This window comes from Crinia signifera, unplaced genomic scaffold, assembly GCF_055691185.1.
Source record: "Crinia signifera unplaced genomic scaffold, ASM5569118v1 HAP2_SCAFFOLD_209, whole genome shotgun sequence".
Classification (NCBI taxonomy): domain Eukaryota; kingdom Metazoa; phylum Chordata; class Amphibia; order Anura; family Myobatrachidae; genus Crinia; species Crinia signifera.
In genome coordinates this window covers 594-22,494 of record NW_028142102.1, presented here as the reverse complement: position 1 = coordinate 22,494, position 21,901 = coordinate 594, and the positions used below count along the sequence as shown (strand labels likewise).

The following is a 21,901-nucleotide window of genomic DNA, read 5'->3' as shown; positions in this document are numbered from 1 at the left end:
CACGCTTGCTTAATTTAAGCAAGTCCTGATATGCTTCCTCCGGGCTATCCTTGTTGAATGCAAGAGTATCAGTATCAGCAAACAGTATCCTCTCTCTGTCTGCATCTGAAAAAAGTAGCGTGGATGCCAAATCCAGTCCAGTGGTGGTTGACATTAGACCAGATAATGTAGTTTGCACACTTTGTCAGTCTGCCTCCGCGTGTTGGAGAGGTGTGCAGATATGAGAAAAAATTGCTATTCAATATTCAAGCAAATTGCAAAAAAGTGTAATTCGTAAATTGTAAGGTCTGTACGGTCAGATTGCTGTCCAATCTGGATACAGAGTAGGAAAGATAGGTGCTCAGTCTTTTAGGGGTAGGAAAGGACCAGCACTCACAGGTTTGTTGAAGAAAAACCTGTGAGTGCTGGTCCTTTCCTATCCTTCTTGGAGGCTGGGTGAGTGTTATTATCAATTGTTTATGGACCCTGCACCGCCACCTATGCTATTATGTACTTTGGAGTGCCGTCTTATCTATCTATCTATATATATATATATATATATATATATATATATATATATATATATATATATATATATATATATATATTCCATAGACAAAAAACCTTACGGTTTTACATGTCCCATTAAGGCTTCTAACACATGATCTGACATTTCAGAAACATGCTGTAACTCTTCCACTCAAACGCCAAAAAGCAATGAAATTCCGATCATTAAGGCTGGCGCCTTAATGGACGTGTTCCTTGCGCAGTACAGATATGGTACGCCATCACAGCCTGTGGGTAAGTGCAGATTCAGCACTCTCACAGAGTGAGATTGCTGTCACTCACACAATGGTGGAGCTGCTAATTCACAGATTTGTGTGCTCATTGGAATACACACATGCAGTCTATGCAACTGAAGGTCTGAGCAGTAAACAGAGCCGAAAGGATGGGGTAAAAGTGGTGTTGATTGGGGGAGGAGACAGTGTGGTGCAGTTGAGGAATAGAAATGCGTAGATGGTGGAAAGGCTAAGCAGCATTGATGGGAGACTAACAAATGCGGATGGGTGGAAAACAGTGGCACAGATTGGGGGAGGTAAGACAGAGTGATGCGATTGGGTGGGAAACAGTGAAGCAGTTGGAGAAAAGACAGTGGACCAGATAGGAGAGAGATAGCAGTATAGATGGAAGGAAACTGTGGCATGGATGAGAAGGGCAGAGCAGCATGGATGGAGGGGGTACAGAGTATCACTAATAGACTGGGATGCATTGGCACAGATAGAAAGAAAAAGAGTGGCATCGGTGTGGAAAGACAGGGCAGCGCAGATGGGGAAAGACACATTGGTGCAGATGAGGCAATACACACAGCAGTAGGTATCAGGGAAGACAGAACAGCATGAAGGCGTATAGGAGAAGAAAGTGTAGATGCACAGTAGTTGGGAGTATTATACTTTTTGCAATTATGAAAGATGTTTCTGGTAACTGCATGTGAATACTAAATGAAATGGATATATGTAGTAAGTGTGAAAGATGTTGGACCCTCAGTGGGATAGTTCTAGTAATAGTGTTTATTCTACCACCTGCCATCTTTGAAAACCCATGCAGTTCCTCTACCCTGTCTGGGGTATTGCTGTCTGCTGAAGTGTTTCTAGCACAGGTCTGGTTTGCAGTGCTGATATACAGACCACACTGTTCTCGAAGCACTACAGCAGACAGCTACACCCCAGGCAGGGAAGAGGCACTGCATAGGTTTTCAAAGATGGCAGGTGCTAGAATGAACACTATAGTAATTCAGTGGGCTAGACAGTTTTAGATGATTGCGGGTACTTACAGTATTAGGATGAGTGCGCCACATAACTGCTCAGACCTTCAGTTGCATAGACTGCATGTGTGTATTCCAATGAGCACACAAATCTGTGAATTAGCAGCTCCACCATTGTGTGAGTGACAGCAATCTCACTCTGTGAGTGCTGAATCTGCACTTACCCACAGGCTGTGATGGCGTACCATATCTGTACTGCGCAAGGAACACGTCCATTAAGGCGTCAGCCTTAATGATCGGAATTTCATTGCTTTTTGGCGTTTGAGTGGAAGAGTTACAGCATGTTTCTGAAATGCCAGATCATGTGTTAGAAGCCTTAATGGGACATGTAAAACCGTAAGGTTTTTTGTCTATGGAATTTCACCGCTTTTTTTCAATTTATTTTTTTAATTCAGAAATGTAAAATTTTACTGTAAGAATAACAATTGGATTTTTAAAAATGTTTAATAATAACACTGGCAACGAACATTACCCCTGGCTACAAGCATTACAAACCCCTGGCAACGAGTATGACACCTGTCCCAGAGCATGAAAGCCCTGGCAATGGAGACACCCATACCATGAGACCCCTGGCGATGAGCATGACACCCAGTGTGTAGAAGGTTCACTGTAGGGCACTGAGGGGAACCGCAGACATGGGGGCACTGAGGGGGGACCGCGCACACATGGAGGCACAGTGCACACATGGGGACAGTGAGGGGGGACAGCGCACACATGGGGACAGTGTGTGGGGGGGAGCAATGCACACATGGGGACAATTAGGGGGGACAGCGCACACATGGGGATAATGAGAACAGTGTGACAGTGATGGACACCAGTATGAGCAGATGAAGCGCTAGGCCCTGGGTATATATGTCACCTTCCTCCTCTTGCTGCGGCTGCTCCGTCATTCTCCCAGGGCCCTGCTCCATCCTTCAGCTCCTTCTCAGAGACCTCCTGCCGTCTGAGTCCCGACACACTACACATTCACGGGTTTGTCCAGGTCTCCAGCTAAGGGGGATTCACTGTGGAGTCATGAGTAGAGAGAGAGCAGGTGTCCTCCGCGGTTCATGCATGAGTCATCAACAGCCGCGCTGCCCTCTGCTCTCGCCCGGCTGTTCCGAATCCTGACTCCTGGGGTTCCTGCAAGCGGCAGATTTTGATTTGGGGCACTGAGGGGGGCACAGCGCACAATGCACACATGGGGGGGACCGAGGGGGGACGGGGCACACACGTGGGGAGAGGGGGAGACAGGGCACACACATAGGGGTACTGAATATTACAATAGTGTTCATACGGAATGTTCCGCTAATAGATAATATAGCGTCATAAGTAGTAAAGATAGTACACTACTGAACTTACCCAGGCCCGCCCGACTGAGGTCAGATTTAAAAAGACGGGCAGGGAGAGAGACGGCAGTTACCTGAATAAGGGCTGAGAGCCCTGCCGCATATTGAATATAGTTGTAATAGCGGTAAATCAGTGGTAATAATATACTTGCAGAAATACTTGAAGTCTGTTTAATACTGTAAACTTATAAACGTGATGGGGAACATTGACATATGAATAGTGACACTTAAATACGCTATTCACTTACAAATAAACAGTTACTTGCCCCTGGAGACAATGGGTGACATTTAATAGTATGCGATTTTATTGCACTTTTTGAAATCGCACCATATCGGCGCAAATCACACTTTTAGAACTCGCATTTTTCCCTTTTTATCCGCATATTTAACTAAATGCGAATTCGTCGGGAAAAATTGGGATATGGTGCGATTTTAAGTCATGGAAATGTGCGCATTTTCAGTCATGAAAATGTGCGCATTTCAAAACATGCGATTTTTGGTATTAAAAAAACAACGGCGTGAGGTCCCCCCTCCTGAGTGTAACCAGCCCCGGGCTTAAGGAGCCGGTCCTGGTTTCATAAAATCACGGGGCAAACCAAATAGGGGTCCCCTGGATTTCATAAAACCAGCACCAGGCTCAAGGGCCGGTCCTGGTTCCCAAAATACGGGGGACAAAATGAGTAGAGGTCCCCCGTATTTCAAGAACCAGCACCGGGCCCAACCAGCCAGCAGGGTAATGCCACAGCCGGGGGGGAAACTTTTTATACAAGTTCCCCCTGCCAAATCATTCATCCCCCTGACCGGTCAGCAGGGGTCCTGGGGAAGTGGGGACCCCCCAAAGCAGGGGTCCCCCCCTCCAGAATTTACCTGCCCATGCTAAAGCCCGCGGCTGTCCTCGATACCCCTGGGCTGTGGGCATCGAGCTAATATTTGGTGTAAAAAATAGAAAAACTATTGTGTATTGCTGTGGCACTATAAGTCCCAGCAAGCCTGCACCACATGCAGGGACTTAAGAGTCCCAGCATGCGGGGCAATAAAGGGCCCGCTGGGACTAGTAGTGCCCCAGCAGTACAAATAGTACTATTTACTATTACTATTTATAGTACTATGAGTGCTATACAATCTTTGCTATCTCTGTACTTTTTACATACAATCAGCTTTAGATTTGCACTATATAGTCCTTGCTGCCCTGTCTATCTGGATTTCGATATGTGCTCTCACGGGAGTGCGCATCAGTATTGCAAGGTAAAAAACCTGTGCGATCTGCATACAATCTCCATATGATTTTGACTATATAGTCAAAATCTCATGCTGGTTTGTCCCGTGTGTACACAGCATTAAACTCAGCTTGAAAACCTGCTGTGTTCTCAATACATAAAGGGTATCTACTGTGTCATTGAACATTGGTTATAAATATAGTGCACTATTTGTATCCTCATTCAAATTACATAAAATCCAGTTTGGAAACCGGCTGTGCGTATAACATGTAAATGGATAATTACTGTGATATTAAACATCTATACCCATTTGCACAAAGTACTGCTTCCATATGACTTATATGCAGTAATTACTTAAATTAGAAGATAGCCCTATAGTACCCCTTCAGTTGTAATTCTGAACCGGGTGTAGGTACTAAGGAGGAAATACAATATTTCCACAATTACATGTAACATACAGACGAACTTACACATATAAAACCCACACAGAGAGTCTTGTTAAACCCAATAATAATTAGAGGAGAAGTCTTCAATACGAAGATTACTTCAAATTGTGCTCAATGGCTTACAATTATAGGTGAAAGTGTTAATTATTAATGACAGAAACACTTATTTTCAGCTACTTTGCTGAGTTCCTATATAACACTTAATTTTTGTGCTCCGGCTAGCAGGAGGCTGTCTAACGCGCACAGTATTTATATGGTTGTCCCCTTGATTTTTCTAGAGGGAGTGGTCTACAGTGATAAGGTCTATTACCATTGATCCCACTTGCTCAAGTGCAGTGGGTAACGGAAATAAGGTTTTAGTTTAGTAGGTAATACAATTTTACAACATAGTTATTTCTGCTTGGTACCCTGTGCAATAATTGCTTTTATGAGAAACCAAAAAGAGACAGATATTTGCGGGCTAACAGAGAGCCATCAGCCAGGTAATCTGCCTATCCTCCTACTCTCACCATCGTGTTTCAGAGGATAGTGGGATGGGGACTAGGCAGAGAAGCTTTCTGCTCAGAAAGTGACACAGGAAGTGATCAAGCCCTCAACGGGCGAAACGCGTCTTTCCACGCCACCACACAGAGAACTACCCAGAGGCAATCCGCTCCTGCTGACTGGAGCTTGTCTGACGCTGCCGCAGGTCACATATGGGACATTGATTCAAGACCGGGCACACAGCGCAAACGGACCAACCGGTCACCCTCACCTATCAGAGGGATCAGTATACATATCTGAGGTACGAGGGCACAGGAGCCCTACCCAGGGATAGCCTGCTCCAAGAACTGCAGCCCGCTTTACGCTACTCCAAATAGGACTATTAATTAATACCTGATGCTTGTTGCATCAAGCGGCACGGCTTTCCCCTTCTCTCCCTTCTCCCTGACAGCCGGATCTGTAGACCTGTCTGCCACGTATGGGACGTCGGGAGAATACAACACCAGATAAGTAACCGGGTGTTTAAACTATACTAAACATCCTATATCTAATAGACCCCGCTGGTGTGTATCATATGTAAATGTATACTACTCTACCTATTCATACCTTGAGCTGATATATAGCGCAGCCCACATTGCTTAATATACCTTAGCATCGACTTTATAACTCCTGTATGCTAATTGGATTATACAATATTAATTGAATAAATACTCACTATAGTTTAAGGCTATTAGAAATATTAAGGTTTTTTAATAACTCTGTTTAAACCTAACTGTGAAGCGGCTAACTGGTACTGCTATAAACTCTTCTCACTCTCGGGACCGGTAGTTCAAGTCCTGCTATGCGTAATAGTATCAGGATTGGTCCTACATGTTAAACGCAGAGCAGCAGAGAGTTTACTTTATCTTTCTTCCAAATTGACAGATATCCTATCAGATCTCTCATCCCTCATCCTCTTATCTAAGATGAGGTGACAGCAGAATCTATATAGGAACTAATATCCTGTCAATCTCTAACCTTGAACTTTTTCTCGGGTGGATACATTGTAACAGATTTCTCCTATGCACACAGCTAGTGTGTATCCAATGTATCAATCGCACGGCAGATCTCTGTCTATTTGTTGGTAAACTCATTTACACACAGAAACTGTGTCGTTTCTCTATTTATCTAAATTTTCTATTCATTCCTCTCTCACTTGGCTGGTATCTGGGCGACGGCACTGCAAGGTTATATAACATCAGTGTCGCCATACAGATATAGGCAAGCAGTAGAAGGAAATAAAACTGTCACTTTCTGAGCAGAAAGCTTCTCTGCCTAGTCCCCATCCCACTATCCTCTGAAACACGATGGTGAGAGTAGGAGGATAGGCAGATTACCTTGCTGATGGCTCTCTGTTAGCCCGCAAATATCTGTCTCTTTTTGGTTTCTCATAAAAGCAATTATTGCACAGGGTACCAAGCAGAAATAACTATGTTGTCAGGATCACCCTGACACTGCCCCCACCTCGGAGTTTCTCTCTGAAGAGTGGTACCACTATTCATACCATTTTCAAGCTTGCGTCACAACTTCTATTATACAACTTACCATTGATACTCAAATAGACATTCCTATCGATGTCTTTACAGATTACAGCTTGTAATCACACACAAAAAGAGTGCCCCAAAAAAAGAGAGAGTCTTTTTCTTCTCGCATTTCCAGATAACTTATTATTCTAGATCCAGGATTATCTAGTACATATCAATCAATGTTTCCCCAAATTATTACGTAACGGATATAAGCAATAATAACACACAAATACAACACGTGCGATTAAAATTTTTTTTTTTATTGTTTATGTGGTGAAAATTTCACCTAAACTGTCTTACTATAAATAAATTAAAAGGTATATTTCATCTTGTATTTATTTTCTGCAATATTTTCCTCTTATCAGTGCGCCAGCAAAAGAGACAATCCTTTTCCCCTCTTCTTCTATCATACACATGGGTGGAACAGGGCGCACACATGGGGGACAGCGAGGGGGGAGGCAGCGCACACATGGTCACAGGGGGGAGAGCGAAGAGGGAGGGAGCGTACACACGGGGGCAATGGGGGCGCAGCGTACACACGGGGGCACTGGGGGGACAGGGTACACACAGGGACAGTGGGGGGACACGTTTCACACAGGGATAGTTGGGGGGAGAGGGTACACACAGGGACAGTAGGGGGACAGTGTACACACAGAGACAGTGGGGGGACAGCATACACACAGGGATAGTGGGGTGGGGGACAGCGTACACACAGGGACAGTGGGGGGACGGATTCACCTGGTTGCAGCTGCAGTACAGGGGGGGGGCACAGGGTATATACAGGGACAGTGGGGGGGACAGGGTGTGCACAGGGATAGTGGTGTGGGGGACAGTGGGGGGGACAGGGTACACACAGGGATAGTGGGGATGGGGGACAGTAGGGGGGACGGATTTACCTGGGTGCAGCTGCTCCTCTGATTGCCCGGGTGGCTTGTTTCTGTCTTCCGGGTGGCGGAGGCAACTCAAGGCTGGGGCTTCACCAGACTGTTAGGCATCGGGAGGACAGAGTCTGGGCAGGAAATATTATTATAATAATAACAACAACAACAACAACAAAGGGCTCAGCTTTAGGAGCTGCTGGCGGGCGGCCAGGCAAGCACGTCACTGGCCTGGATGGTAGGGGATGTAGGATGCCAGGGATAGGAGCTGCTGGCTGGCGGACAGCCATGTCCCATGGCTGGATGGTAGGGAATGTAGGATACCAGGGGGGACAGCGTACACACACGCGGGCACTGGGGGGACGACGACAACAGCGTACACACACGGGGGCACTGGGGGGACGACGACAACAGCGTACACACACGGGGGCACTGGGGGGACGACGACAACAGCGTACACACACGGGGGCACTGGGGGTGGGGTGACAGCGTACACACACGGGGGCACTGGGGGTGGGGCGACAGCGTACACACACGGGGGCACTGGGGGTGGGGCGACAGCGTACACACGGCGGGGTAATGGGGGGGGGGAGACAGTGTACACACGGGGGGCACCGGAAGGGGGGGGGGGGGAAGAGACAGCCTATACACGTGGGGCACAGGGGGGGAGCAGCGTACACAAGGAGGCACTTGGGGGGGACAGGGTGCAGGGGGGGGGGCACGTACACACGGAGGGCACAGCGTACACACGGGGTGCTCTGGGGAGGGACAGCGTACACACAGGGGGCACACCGTACACATGGGGGGGACAGCGTATGCACGGGGGGGCAGCGTACACAAGGGGGGGCGACAGAGTACACAGGGAGGGCACTGGGGGGGCAGCGTACACACGGAGGGCACTGGGGTGGGCAGCGTACACACGGAGGGCACTGGGGGGGGGAACAGCGTACACACGGGGGGCACAGCGTACACACAGGGGCACTGGGGGGGACAGCGTACACACGGGGGGCCCAGAATACACATGAGAGGCACTGGGGGGGACAGCGTACACACGGGGGCACTGGGGGGGACGGGACAGCGTACACACGGGGGCACTGGGGGGGGGGGGACGCGTACACACGGGGGGCACAGTGTACACACGGGGGGCACAGCGCACACACGTGGGCACTGGGGAGTGACAGCGTACACACGGGGGGCACTGGGGGGGGGACAGCATACACACGGGGGGCACTGGGGGGGGGGACAGCATACACACGGGGGGCACTGGGGGGGGAAACAGCGTACACACGGGGGGCAGCGTACACACAGGGGGAACTGGGGGGGACACAGCGTAAACACGGGGGTACTGGGGGGGGCAGCGTACACACGGGGGGCACTGGGGGGGGACAATGCACAAACGGGGGGCACTGGGGGGGCAGCGTACACACGGGGGCAGGGTACACACAGGGACAGTGGGGGGAAGGATTTACCTGGGTGCAGCTGCAGTACAGGGGGGGCAGTGTACACAAGGGGGGGGGGACTTGGGGGGGACAGTGTACACACGGCGGACAATGGGGGGGGACAGTGTACACACGGCGGGCACTGGGGGGAGGACAGCGTACATACAGGACAGAGGGGGGACAGGGTATGCACATGGATAGTGGTGTGAGGGACAGGGTGCACACAGGGATAGTGGGGATGGGGGACATGGTACACACAGGGACAGTGGAGGGACGAATTTACCTGGGTGCAGCTGCTCCTCTGATGGCCCGGGTGGCTGCTTTCTGTCTTCCGTGTAGCGGAGGCAACTTAAGGCTGGGGCTTCACCAGACTGTTAGGCCGCAGGCTGTGGAAGCGCCTGAACCTGGTCCCGACGAGTCCCGGCGGCAGCATGGGGAGGACAGAGTCTGGGCAGGAGATATAATAATAATAATGACAACAACAATAATAAAGGGCTTAGCTTTAGGAGCTGTGGGTGGGCGGCCGGGGATGTAGGATGCCGGGGATAGGAGCTGCTGGCTGGCGGGCGGCCATGTCCCCTGGCTGGATGGTAGGGAATGTAGGATGCCAGGGGGGACAGCGTACACACGGAGGGGGGGGGGGCACTGGGAGCGTACACACATGGGGGGCAAACAGCATACACACGCGGGGCACTGGGGGGTGGCACAGCACACACACACGGGGGCACTGGGGGGACAGCGTACACACACGGGGGCACTGGTGGGGGACAGCGTACACACACCGGGGCACTGGTGGGGGACAGCGTACACACGGGGGCACTGGTGGGGGACAGCGTACACACACGGGGGCACTGGTGGGGGACAGCGTACACACACGGGGGCACTGGTGGGGGACAGCGTAAACACACCGGGGCACTGGTGGGGGACAGCGTACACACACGGGGGCACTGGTGGGGGACAGCGTAAACACACCGGGGCACTGGTGGGGGACAGCGTACACACACCGGGGCACTGGTGGGGGACAGCGTACACACACCGGGGCACTGGTGGGGGACAGCGTACACACACGGGGGCACTGGTGGGGGACAGCGTACACACACGGGGGCACTGGTGGGGGACAGCGTACACACACCGGGGCACTGGTGGGGGACAGCGTACACACACGGGGGCACTGGTGGGGGACAGCGTACACACACGGGGGCACTGGTGGGGGACAGCGTACACACACGGGGGCACTGGTGGGGGACAGCGTACACACACCGGGGCACTGGTGGGGGACAGCGTACACACACGGGGGCACTGGTGGGGGACAGCGTACACACACGGGGGCACTGGTGGGGGACAGCGTAAACACACCGGGGCACTGGTGGGGGACAGCGTACACACACCGGGGCACTGGTGGGGGACAGCGTACACACACGGGGGCACTGGTGGGGGACAGCGTACACACACGGGGGCACTGGTGGGGGACAGCGTACACACACGGGGGCACTGGTGGGGGACAGCGTACACACACGGGGGGCACTGGTGGGGGACAGCGTACACACACCGGGGCACGGACATCGTACACACGGGGGCACTGGGACGGACGGACATCGTACACACGGGGGCACTGGGGGGGACGGACAGCGTACACACATGGGGACACTGGGGAAACGGACAGCGTACACACACGGGGACACTGGGGGAAACGGACAGCGTACACACACGGGGACACTGGGGGAAACGGACAGCGTACACACACGGGGACACTGGGGGAAACGGACAGCGTACACACACGGGGACACTGGGGGAAACGGACAGCGTACACACACGGAGACACTGGGGGGGACGGACAGCGTACACACGGGGGGCGACAGCGTACACACGGGGGGCGACAGCGTACACACGGGGGGCGACAGCGTACACACGGGGGGCGACAGCGTACACACGGGGGGCGACAGCGTACACACGGGGGGCGACAGCGTACACACGGGGGGCGACAGCGTACACACGGGGGGCGACAGCGTACACACGGGGGGCGACAGCGTACACACGGGGGGCGACAGCGTACACACGGGGGGACGACAGCGTACACACGGGGGGCGACAGCGTACACACGGGGGGCGACAGCGTACACACGGGGGGCGACAGCGTACACACGGGGGGCGACAGCGTACACACGGGGGGCGACAGCGTACACACGGGGGGCGACAGCGTACACACGGGGGGCGACAGCGTACACACAGGAGCACTGCGTCGGGGACAGCGTACACACACGGGGGGCATTGGGGCGGGGACAGCGGGGTGGGGACAGCGTACACACACGGGGGGCACTGGGGCGGGGATGGCGTCCACACACGGGGGGCACTAGGACGGGGACGGCGTACACACACGGGGGCACTGGGGGGGAAGCTTACACACACGGGGGCACTGGGGGGTGCAGCATACACACACGGGGGCACTGGGGGGTGCAGCATGCACACACAGGGGCACTGGGGGGTGCAGCATACACACACGAGGGCACGGGGGGGGGGGGGGCAGCGTACAAACGGGTATTATGTGCCGGAGGGGCAGTGTGGGGGTATTATGTGCAGGGGGGGGCAGTGTGTACAGGAGTGAACAGCGTACACACGGGGGGGGGGGCACAGCGTACACACAGGGGCACTGGGGGGGGAGACAGTGTACACACGGGGGGCACCAGAGGGGGGGGGGGAGAGACAGCGTATACACGTGGGGCACTGGGGGGGGGAGCAGCGTACACAAGGAGGCACTTGGGGGGGACAGGGTGCACGGGGGGGAACGTACACACGGAGGGCACAGCGTACACACGCAGGGCACAGCGTACACACGGGGTGCTCTGGGGAGGGACAGCGTACACACGGGGGGCACACCGTACACATGGGGGGACAGCGTATGCACGGGGGGCAGCGTAAACACGGAGGGCAGCGTACACACGGGGGCGACAGCGTACACACGGAGGGCACTGGGGGGACAGGGTACACATGGAGGGCACTGGGGTGGGCAGCGTACACACGGAGGGCACTGGGGGGGGAAACAGCGTACACATGGGGGGCAAGGGGGGGAGACAGCGTACACATGGAGGGCACGGGGACAGCGTACACACAGGGGGCACAGCGTGCACACGGGGGCACTGGTGAGGGACAGCGTACACACGGGGCACTGGGGGGGGGCAGCGTACACACGGGGGGCACAGCATACACACGGGGGGCACTGTGGAGTGACAGCGTACACACGGGGGGCACTGGGGGGGGCAGCATACACACGGGGGGCACTGGGGGGGACAGCATACACACGGGGGGGGGGGGAAACAGCGTACACACGGGGGGCAGCGTACACACAGGGGGCACTGGGGGGGACACAGTGTAAACACGGGGGTACTGGGGGGGCAGCGTACACACGGGGGCACTGGGGGGGACAATGCACAAACGGGGGGCACTGGGGGGGCAGCGAACACACGGGGGCACTGGGGGGGACAATGCACAAACGGGGGGCACTGGGGGGGCAGCGAACACACGGGGGGACAGGGTACACACGGGTATAGTGGGGTGGGGGACAGGGTACACACAGGGACAGTGGGGGGAAGGATTTACCTGGGTGCAGCTGCAGTACAGAGGGGGCAGTGTACACATGGGGGGGGCAGCGTACACACGGCGGACAATGGGGGGGACAGCGTACACACGGCGGGCACTGGGGGAGGACAGCGTACATACAGGACAGTGGGGGGACAGGGTATGCACATGGATAGTGGTGTGAGGGACAGGGTACACACAGGGATAGTGGGGATGGGGGACATGGTACACACAGGGACAGTGGAGGGACGAATTTACCTGGGTGCAGCTGCTCCTCTGATGGCCCGGGTGGCTGCTTTCTGTCTTCCGGGTGGCGGAGGCAACTTAAGGCTGGGGCTTCAACAGACTGTTAGGCCGCAGGCTGTGGAAGCGCCTGAACCTGGTCCCGACGAGTCCCGGCGGCAGCATGGGGAGGACAGAGTCTGGGCAGGAGATATAATAATAATAATAATAATAATAATAATAATAATAATAATAATAATAATGACAATAATAATAATAATAAAGGGCTTAGCTTTAGGAGCTGTGGGCGGGCGGCCAGGGATGTAGGATGCCGGGGATAGGAGCTGCTGGCTGGCGGGCGGCCATGTCCCCTGGCTGGATGGTAGGGAATGTAGGATAGCAGGGGGGACAGCGTACACACGGGGGGGGGGGGGCACTGGGAGCGTACACACATGGGGGGCAAACAGCGTAAAAACGCGGGGCACTGGGGGGGGGCACAGCGTACACACACAGGGGCACTAGGGGGACAGCGTACACACACGGGGGGCACAGCGTACACACGCAGGGCACAGCGTACACACGGGGTGCTCTGGGGAGGGACAGCGTACACATGGGGGGCACACCGTACACATGGGGGGACAGCGTATGCACGGGGGGCGACAGCGTACACACAGAGGGCACTGGGGGGGCAGCGTACACACGGAGGGCACTGGGGTGGGCAGCGTACACACGGAGGGCACTGGGGGGGGGGGAAACAGCGTACACATGGAGGGCAAGGGGGGGAGACAGCGTACACACGGAGGGCACGGGGACAGCGTACACAGCGTGCACACGGGGGCACTGGTGAGGGACAGCGTACACACGGGGGGCCCAGAGTACACATGAGAGGCACTGGGGGGGGCAGCGTACACACGGGGGGCACAGCATACACACGGGGGGCACTGGGGGGACAGCGTACACACGGGGGCTGCAGCGTACACATGGGGGGCACTGGGGGGGACGCGTACACACGAGGGGCACAGCGCACACACGTAGGCACTGTGGAGTGACAGCGTACACACGGGGGGCAGCATACACATGGGGGGCACTGGGGGGGGGACAGCATACACACGGGGGGCACTGGGGGGGGGGGACAGCATACACATGGGGGGCACTGGGGGGGGGAAACAGCGTACACACGGGGGGCAGCGTACACACAGGGGGCACTGGGGGGGACACAGTGTAAACACGGGGGTACTGGGGGGCAGCGAACACACGGGGGCACTGGGGGGACAATGCACAAACGGGGGGCACTGGGGGGGCAGCGAACACACGGGGGCACTGGGGGGACAGGGTACACACGGGTATAGTGGGGTGGGGGACAGGGTACACACAGGGGGGATGCATCCCACTATCCTCTGAAACACGATGGTGAGAGTAGGAGGATAGGCAGATTACCTTGCTGATGGCTCTCTGTTAGCCCGCAAATATCTGTCTCTTTTTGGTTTCTCATAAAAGCAATTATTGCACAGGGTACCAAGCAGAAATAACTATGTTGTCAGGATCACCCTGACACTGCCCCCACCTCGGAGTTTCTCTCTGAAGAGTGGTACCACTATTCATACCATTTTCAAGCTTGCGTCACAACTTCTATTATACAACTTACCATTGATACTCAAATAGACATTCCTATCGATGTCTTTACAGATTACAGCTTGTAATCACACACAAAAAGAGTGCCCCAAAAAAAGAGAGAGTCTTTTTCTTCTCGCATTTCCAGATAACTTATTATTCTAGATCCAGGATTATCTAGTACATATCAATCAATGTTTCCCCAAATTATTACGTAACGGATATAAGCAATAATAACACACAAATACAACACGTGCGATTAAAATTTTTTTTTTTATTGTTTATGTGGTGAAAATTTCACCTAAACTGTCTTACTATAAATAAATTAAAAGGTATATTTCATCTTGTATTTATTTTCTGCAATATTTTCCTCTTATCAGTGCGCCAGCAAAAGAGACAATCCTTTTCCCCTCTTCTTCTATCATACACATGGGTGGAACAGGGCGCACACATGGGGGACAGCGAGGGGGGAGGCAGCGCACACATGGTCACAGGGGGGAGAGCGAAGAGGGAGGGAGCGTACACACGGGGGCAATGGGGGCGCAGCGTACACACGGGGGCACTGGGGGACAGGGTACACACAGGGACAGTGGGGGGACACGTTTCACACAGGGATAGTTGGGGGGAGAGGGTACACACAGGGACAGTAGGGGGACAGTGTACACACAGAGACAGTGGGGGGACAGCATACACACAGGGATAGTGGGGTGGGGGACAGCGTACACACAGGGACAGTGGGGGGACGGATTCACCTGGTTGCAGCTGCAGTACAGGGGGGGGCACAGGGTATATACAGGGACAGTGGGGGGGGACAGGGTGTGCACAGGGATAGTGGTGTGGGGGACAGTGGGGGGGACAGGGTACACACAGGGATAGTGGGGATGGGGGACAGTAGGGGGGACGGATTTACCTGGGTGCAGCTGCTCCTCTGATTGCCCGGGTGGCTTGTTTCTGTCTTCCGGGTGGCGGAGGCAACTCAAGGCTGGGGCTTCACCAGACTGTTAGGCATCGGGAGGACAGAGTCTGGGCAGGAAATATTATTATAATAATAACAACAACAACAACAACAAAGGGCTCAGCTTTAGGAGCTGCTGGCGGGCGGCCAGGCAAGCACGTCACTGGCCTGGATGGTAGGGGATGTAGGATGCCAGGGATAGGAGCTGCTGGCTGGCGGACAGCCATGTCCCATGGCTGGATGGTAGGGAATGTAGGATACCAGGGGGGACAGCGTACACACACGCGGGCACTGGGGGGACGACGACAACAGCGTACACACACGGGGGCACTGGGGGGACGACGACAACAGCGTACACACACGGGGGCACTGGGGGGACGACGACAACAGCGTACACACACGGGGGCACTGGGGGTGGGGTGACAGCGTACACACACGGGGGCACTGGGGGTGGGGCGACAGCGTACACACACGGGGGCACTGGGGGTGGGGCGACAGCGTACACACGGCGGGGTAATGGGGGGGGGGAGACAGTGTACACACGGGGGGCACCGGAAGGGGGGGGGGGAAGAGACAGCCTATACACGTGGGGCACAGGGGGGGAGCAGCGTACACAAGGAGGCACTTGGGGGGGACAGGGTGCAGGGGGGGGGGCACGTACACACGGAGGGCACAGCGTACACACGGGGTGCTCTGGGGAGGGACAGCGTACACACAGGGGGCACACCGTACACATGGGGGGGACAGCGTATGCACGGGGGGGCAGCGTACACAAGGGGGGGCGACAGAGTACACAGGGAGGGCACTGGGGGGGCAGCGTACACACGGAGGGCACTGGGGTGGGCAGCGTACACACGGAGGGCACTGGGGGGGGGAACAGCGTACACACGGGGGGCACAGCGTACACACAGGGGCACTGGGGGGGACAGCGTACACACGGGGGGCCCAGAATACACATGAGAGGCACTGGGGGGGACAGCGTACACACGGGGGCACTGGGGGGGACGGGACAGCGTACACACGGGGGCACTGGGGGGGGGGGAACGCGTACACACGGGGGGCACAGTGTACACACGGGGGGCACAGCGCACACACGTGGGCACTGGGGAGTGACAGCGTACACACGGGGGGCACTGGGGGGGGACAGCATACACACGGGGGGCACTGGGGGGGGGGACAGCATACACACAGGGGGGCACTGGGGGGGGAAACAGCGTACACACGGGGGGCAGCGTACACACAGGGGGAACTGGGGGGGACACAGCGTAAACACGGGGGTACTGGGGGGGGCAGCGTACACACGGGGGGCACTGGGGGGGGGACAATGCACAAACGGGGGGCACTGGGGGGGCAGCGTACACACGGGGGCAGGGTACACACAGGGACAGTGGGGGAAGGATTTACCTGGGTGCAGCTGCAGTACAGGGGGGGCAGTGTACACAAGGGGGGGGGGGACTTGGGGGGGACAGTGTAAACACGGCGGACAATGGGGGGGACAGTGTACACACGGCGGGCACTGGGGGGAGGACAGCGTACATACAGGACAGAGGGGGGACAGGGTATGCACATGGATAGTGGTGTGAGGGACAGGGTGCACACAGGGATAGTGGGGATGGGGGACATGGTACACACAGGGACAGTGGAGGGACGAATTTACCTGGGTGCAGCTGCTCCTCTGATGGCCCGGGTGGCTGCTTTCTGTCTTCCGTGTAGCGGAGGCAACTTAAGGCTGGGGCTTCACCAGACTGTTAGGCCGCAGGCTGTGGAAGCGCCTGAACCTGGTCCCGACGAGTCCCGGCGGCAGCATGGGGAGGACAGAGTCTGGGCAGGAGATATAATAATAATAATGACAACAACAATAATAAAGGGCTTAGCTTTAGGAGCTGTGGGTGGGCGGCCGGGGATGTAGGATGCCGGGGATAGGAGCTGCTGGCTGGCGGGCGGCCATGTCCCCTGGCTGGATGGTAGGGAATGTAGGATGCCAGGGGGGACAGCGTACACACGGAGGGGGGGGGGGGCACTGGGAGCGTACACACATGGGGGGGCAAACAGCATACACACGCGGGGCACTGGGGGGTGGCACAGCACACACACACGGGGGCACTGGGGGGACAGCGTACACACACGGGGGCACTGGTGGGGGACAGCGTACACACACCGGGGCACTGGTGGGGGACAGCGTACACACACGGGGGCACTGGTGGGGGACAGCGTACACACACGGGGGCACTGGTGGGGGACAGCGTACACACACGGGGGCACTGGTGGGGGACAGCGTAAACACACCGGGGCACTGGTGGGGGACAGCGTACACACACGGGGCACTGGTGGGGGACAGCGTAAACACACCGGGGCACTGGTGGGGGACAGCGTACACACACCGGGGCACTGGTGGGGGACAGCGTACACACACCGGGGCACTGGTGGGGGACAGCGTACACACACCGGGGCACTGGTGGGGGACAGCGTACACACACGGGGGCACTGGTGGGGGACAGCGTACACACACCGGGGCACTGGTGGGGGACAGCGTACACACACGGGGGCACTGGTGGGGGACAGCGTACACACACGGGGGCACTGGTGGGGGACAGCGTACACACACCGGGGCACTGGTGGGGGACAGCGTACACACACCGGGGCACTGGTGGGGGACAGCGTACACACACGGGGGCACTGGTGGGGGACAGCGTACACACACGGGGGCACTGGTGGGGGACAGCGTAAACACACCGGGGCACTGGTGGGGGACAGCGTACACACACCGGGGCACTGGTGGGGGACAGCGTACACACACGGGGGCACTGGTGGGGGACAGCGTACACACACGGGGGCACTGGTGGGGGACAGCGTACACACACGGGGGCACTGGTGGGGGACAGCGTACACACACGGGGGGCACTGGTGGGGGACAGCGTAAACACACCGGGGCACGGACATCGTACACACGGGGGCACTGGGACGGACGGACATCGTACACACGGGGGCACTGGGGGGGACGGACAGCGTACACACATGGGGACACTGGGGGAAACGGACAGCGTACACACACGGGGACACTGGGGGAAACGGACAGCGTACACACACGGGGACACTGGGGGAAACGGACAGCGTACACACACGGGGACACTGGGGGAAACGGACAGCGTACACACACGGGGACACTGGGGGAAACGGACAGCGTACACACACGGAGACACTGGGGGGGACGGACAGCGTACACACGGGGGCGACAGCGTACACACGGGGGGCGACAGCGTACACACGGGGGGCGACAGCGTACACACGGGGGGCGACAGCGTACACACGGGGGGCGACAGCGTACACACGGGGGGCGACAGCGTACACACGGGGGGCGACAGCGTACACACGGGGGGCGACAGCGTACACACGGGGGGCGACAGCGTACACACGGGGGGCGACAGCGTACACACGGGGGGCGACAGCGTACACACGGGGGGCGACAGCGTACACACGGGGGGCGACAGCGTACACACGGGGGGCGACAGCGTACACACGGGGGGCGACAGCGTACACACGGGGGGCGACAGCGTACACACGGGGGGCGACAGCGTACACACGGGGGGCGACAGCGTACACACGGGGGGCGACAGCGTACACACGGGGGGCGACAGCGTACACACAGGAGCACTGCGTCGGGGACAGCGTACACACACGGGGGGCATTGGGGCGGGGACAGCGGGGTGGGGACAGCGTACACACACGGGGGGCACTGGGGCGGGGATGGCGTCCACACACGGGGGGCACTAGGACGGGGACGGCGTACACACACGGGGGCACTGGGGGGAAGCTTACACACACGGGGGCACTGGGGGTGCAGCATACACACACGGGGGCACTAGCATGCACACACAGGGGCACTGGGGGTGCAGCATACACACACGAGGGCACGGGGGGGGGGGGGGCAGCGTACAAACGGGTATTATGTGCCGGAGGGGCAGTGTGGGGGTATTATGTGCAGGGGGGGCAGTGTGTACAGGAGTGAACAGCGTACACACGGGGGGGGGGGGCACAGCGTACACACAGGGGCACTGGGGGGGGAGACAGTGTACACACGGGGGGCACCAGAGGGGGGGGGGGGAGAGACAGCGTATACACGTGGGGCACTGGGGGGGGGAGCAGCGTACACAAGGAGGCACTTGGGGGGGACAGGGTGCACGGGGGGGAACGTACACACGGAGGGCACAGCGTACACACGCAGGGCACAGCGTACACACGGGGTGCTCTGGGGAGAGACAGCGTACACACGGGGGGCACACCGTACACATGGGGGGACAGCGTATGCACGGGGGGCAGCGTAAACACGGAGGGCAGCGTACACACGGGGGCGACAGCGTACACACGGAGGGCACTGGGGGGACAGGGTACACATGGAGGGCACTGGGGTGGGCAGCGTACACACGGAGGGCACTGGGGGGGGGAAACAGCGTACACATGGGGGGCAAGGGGGGGAGACAGCGTACACATGGAGGGCACGGGGACAGCGTACACACAGGGGGCACAGCGTGCACACGGGGGCACTGGTGAGGGACAGCGTACACACGGGGCACTGGGGGGGGGCAGCGTACACACGGGGGGCACAGCATACACACGGGGGGCACTGTGGAGTGACAGCGTACACACGGGGGGCACTGGGGGGGGCAGCATACACACGGGGGGCACTGGGGGGGACAGCATACACACGGGGGGGGGGGGGGAACAGCGTACACACGGGGGGCAGCGTACACACAGGGGGCACTGGGGGGGACACAGTGTAAACACGGGGGTACTGGGGGGGCAGCGTACACACGGGGGCACTGGGGGGGACAATGCACAAACGGGGGGCACTGGGGGGGCAGCGAACACACGGGGGCACTGGGGGGGACAATGCACAAACGGGGGGCACTGGGGGGGCAGCGAACACACGGGGGGACAGGGTACACACGGGTATAGTGGGGTGGGGGACAGGGTACACACAGGGACAGTGGGGGGAAGGATTTACCTGGGTGCAGCTGCAGTACAGAGGGGGCAGTGTACACATGGGGGGGGCAGCGTACACACGGCGGACAATGGGGGGGACAGCGTACACACGGCGGGCACTGGGGGAGGACAGCGTACATACAGGACAGTGGGGGGACAGGGTATGCACATGGATAGTGGTGTGAGGGACAGGGTACACACAGGGATAGTGGGGATGGGGGACATGGTACACACAGGGACAGTGGAGGGACGAATTTACCTGGGTGCAGCTGCTCCTCTGATGGCCCGGGTGGCTGCTTTCTGTCTTCCGGGTGGCGGAGGCAACTTAAGGCTGGGGCTTCAACAGACTGTTAGGCCGCAGGCTGTGGAAGCGCCTGAACCTGGTCCCGACGAGTCCCGGCGGCAGCATGGGGAGGACAGAGTCTGGGCAGGAGATATAATAATAATAATAATAATAATAATAATAATAATAATAATAATGACAATAATAATAATAATAAAGGGCTTAGCTTTAGGAGCTGTGGGCGGGCGGCCAGGGATGTAGGATGCCGGGGATAGGAGCTGCTGGCTGGCGGGCGGCCATGTCCCCTGGCTGGATGGTAGGGAATGTAGGATAGCAGGGGGACAGCGTACACACGGGGGGGGGGGGGGGGGCACTGGGAGCGTACACACATGGGGGGCAAACAGCGTAAAAACGCGGGGCACTGGGGGGGGGCACAGCGTACACACACAGGGGCACTAGGGGGACAGCGTACACACACGGGGGGCACAGCGTACACACGCAGGGCACAGCGTACACACGGGGTGCTCTGGGGAGGGACAGCGTACACATGGGGGGCACACCGTACACATGGGGGGACAGCGTATGCACGGGGGGCGACAGCGTACACACAGAGGGCACTGGGGGGCAGCGTACACACGGAGGGCACTGGGGTGGGCAGCGTACACACGGAGGGCACTGGGGGGGGGGGGAAACAGCGTACACATGGAGGGCAAGGGGGGAGACAGCGTACACACGGAGGGCACGGGGACAGCGTACACAGCGTGCACACGGGGGCACTGGTGAGGGACAGCGTACACACGGGGGGCCCAGAGTACACATGAGAGGCACTGGGGGGGGCAGCGTACACACGGGGGCACAGCATACACACGGGGGGCACTGGGGGACAGCGTACACACGGGGGCTGCAGCGTACACATGGGGGGCACTGGGGGGACGCGTACACACGAGGGGCACAGCGCACACACGTAGGCACTGTGGAGTGACAGCGTACACACGGGGGGCAGCATACACATGGGGGGCACTGGGGGGGGACAGCATACACACGGGGGGCACTGGGGGGGGGGACAGCATACACATGGGGGCACTGGGGGGGGAAACAGCGTACACACGGGGGGCAGCGTA

At 57.6% G+C, this 21,901-nt stretch overlaps 1 long non-coding RNA gene across 3 annotated transcripts; it reads right to left on the bottom strand.

Moving 5' to 3' along the window:
• Positions 1 to 6,312: 6,312 nt before the first annotated feature.
• Positions 6,313 to 21,104, bottom strand: LOC146053798 (uncharacterized). Of its 3 annotated transcripts, XR_014467816.1 has the most exons (6): positions 20,757 to 21,104; positions 17,175 to 17,338; positions 15,473 to 15,585; positions 12,988 to 13,151; positions 9,441 to 9,604; positions 6,313 to 7,849 (listed from the first exon to the last, which is right to left on the bottom strand). It is a non-coding gene; the product is annotated as an uncharacterized LOC146053798 (long non-coding RNA). The 3 variants fall into 3 exon arrangements; XR_014467815.1 differs by lacking the exon at positions 6,313 to 7,849 and having other exon boundaries at positions 9,216 to 9,604; XR_014467814.1 differs by lacking the exons at positions 6,313 to 7,849; positions 9,441 to 9,604 and having other exon boundaries at positions 12,697 to 13,151.
• Between the last annotated feature and the right edge of the window lie 797 nt (positions 21,105 to 21,901).